The sequence below is a fragment of the Bactrocera oleae genome, unplaced genomic scaffold (genome assembly GCF_042242935.1).
Source record: "Bactrocera oleae isolate idBacOlea1 unplaced genomic scaffold, idBacOlea1 ctg00000009.1, whole genome shotgun sequence".
Taxonomy (NCBI): Eukaryota; Metazoa; Arthropoda; class Insecta; order Diptera; family Tephritidae; genus Bactrocera; species Bactrocera oleae.
Genome location: NW_027212752.1, coordinates 257,501 through 260,000, shown reverse-complemented (window position 1 = coordinate 260,000; position 2,500 = coordinate 257,501). Strand labels below are relative to the sequence as shown.

Genomic DNA, 2,500 nt, shown 5'->3' with positions numbered 1-2,500 from the left:
CATTTTAAGGGCTAGTTGCTTCGGCAGGTGAGTTGTTACACACTCCTTAGCGGATTACGACTTCCATGTCCACCGTCCTGCTGTTTTAAGCAACCAACGCCTTTCATGGTATCTGCATGAGTTGTTAATTTAGGCACCGTAACATTACGTTTGGTTCATCCCACAGCGCCAGTTCTGCTTACCAAAAGTGGCCCACTGGGCACATTATATCATAACCTCAACCTTCATATCAAGAAAGGTGAGGTTCTTACCCATTTAAAGTTTGAGAATAGGTTAAGGTCGTTTCGACCCTAAGGCCTCTAATCATTCGCTTTACCAGATAAGATTATTTTACATAATTTTTAAATGCACCAGCTATCCTGAGGGAAACTTCGGAGGGAACCAGCTACTAGATGGTTCGATTGGTCTTTCGCCCCTATACTCAATTCCGACAATCGATTTGCACGTCAGAACTGTTTCGGTCTTCCATCAGGGTTTCCCCTGACTTCAACCTGATCAAGTATAGTTCACCATCTTTCGGGTCACAGCATATATGCTCAAGGTACGCTCCAGTTAGAGGTATAAATAATAATAAATTATCATTATACATAACTATATGGAACGCCCCGGGATTGAATTAATAATGTAATACATTAAAAATTAATCCCATTATTAATACAGTTAAGTTAATTTCGCCATTAGGTTTAATATAACCCAATGACTTGCACATATGTTAGACTCCTTGGTCCGTGTTTCAAGACGGGTCCCGAAGGTATCCTGAATCTTTCGCATTGTTAATCATATAAATGCATACAATTAATATTAAAATCAATGATAATAATATTATTGTAAAATTCAAAAGAATTTTAGCATTATATATAATAAAATCTATCAACACTTTATCAAATCATCAGTAATTATTCTATGTTAATAAGCTAAAAGCAAATTAATTTGAATAAACTTAAAAACCAATGATCTTTTGATAAATATTTTATTATGTTAATAGATTACAATGTCCTTATATGAAAAAAATGCACACTATTACTATAATATTTAAAATTAAATACTACAGTTATAATGATGAATTTTTCATAATGGATATTCAGGTTCATCGGGCTTAACCTCTAAGCAGTTTCACGTACTATTTAACTCTCTATTCAGAGTTCTTTTCAACTTTCCCTCACGGTACTTGTTTACTATCGGTCTCATGGTTATATTTAGTTTCAGATGGAGTTTACCACCCACTTAGTGCTGCACTATCAAGCAACACGACTCTTTGGAAATATCTTTCTAGTAATCATTAACGTTATACGGGCCTGGCACCCTCTATGGGTAAATGGCCTCATTTAAGAAGGACTTAAATCGTTAATTTCTCATACTAGATATTAAGATATTCCATACACTGCATCTCACATTTGCCATATAGACAAAGTGACTTAGTGCTGAACTATTTTCTTTTCGCTCGCCGCTACTAAGAAAATCCTTGTTAGTTTCTTTTCCTCCCCTCATTAATATGCTTAAATTCAGGGGGTAGTCCCATATGAGTTGAGGTTGTATAAAATATATTTTAGATTGATTTGTTTATTTTTATTTAATTTTTTTGCTATTTGCTATTTTAAAGAAATATATTTTTATATCTTGATTACTCAATATTATTCAATCTTTTCATCCCTTTTTAAAATTCATAATATAATAATTAATAAAATTAACAACATTATTCCTCCACATATCATATATTTTTTTTTATTATAAATTTTTCTCAATACAATAGAGTGAATTAATTCTAGAATAAAAATTTATTTTATGCTAGACATTCCTCTTATGTATTATTTAATATAATTTAAATAATGTTGAAAATTTTTTCTTTTATGGGAATACTAAGATTCTCATTTATCATAAATTTTCGTTCAAATATGAGGTATTCAAGAATATATTTTCTATATTTCTTTTTATGCTATTAATATTATGGATTGAAAAATACAATCCAATAATATGCCATATGCTTAAATTCTATTAATTGACTAAAAGAATAAGCAACTAATTTAGCATAGTCTTACAACCCTCAACCATATGTAGTCCAAGCAGCACTTTAAAATTAATTAAAGTACATAACAGCATGGACCGCAATATGCGTTCAAAATGTCGATGTTCATGTGTCCTGCAGTTCACACGATGACGCACAGTTTGCTGCGTTCTTCATCGACCCATGAGCCGAGTGATCCACCGCTTAGAGTGATAATTTTTTTGTATTTTTTTAATTCAAAGTCAAAGAATTTTAATTTATTGAAAGTATTAATAATTAATCAATAATAAATTTTTAATACATAAGTTTAAAACATCTTTCAATAAATTGTAATTTTAAACCCAAACATTTGCAGCTGCGCATGTCTTAGGTCAACAAAAACAGTAATACCTTTTATATATTATTTTCTTCTCTATTTGTGCGTTTTCTTTTTTTAAATTTTTCAACATGTTTTTAATCACAAATAGAAAATACCATAAAAAAAAGGTATTACACACG

General features: G+C 30.8%; 2 non-coding genes across 2 annotated transcripts in view; both read right to left on the bottom strand.

Moving 5' to 3' along the window:
- LOC138858436 (large subunit ribosomal RNA) overlaps nt 1-1,533 on the bottom strand; it is a 3,977-nt gene extending 2,444 nt beyond the window's left edge. Inside the window, exon 1 of the ribosomal RNA XR_011397571.1 lies at nt 1-1,533. This exon is cut by the window's left edge and continues 2,444 nt beyond it. This is a non-coding gene — a ribosomal RNA (large subunit ribosomal RNA).
- A 502-nt stretch (nt 1,534-2,035) lies between these two features.
- On the bottom strand, nt 2,036-2,214 carry LOC138858411 (5.8S ribosomal RNA). Its single transcript, XR_011397546.1, has one exon. It is a non-coding gene; the product is annotated as a 5.8S ribosomal RNA (ribosomal RNA).
- Between the last annotated feature and the right edge of the window lie 286 nt (nt 2,215-2,500).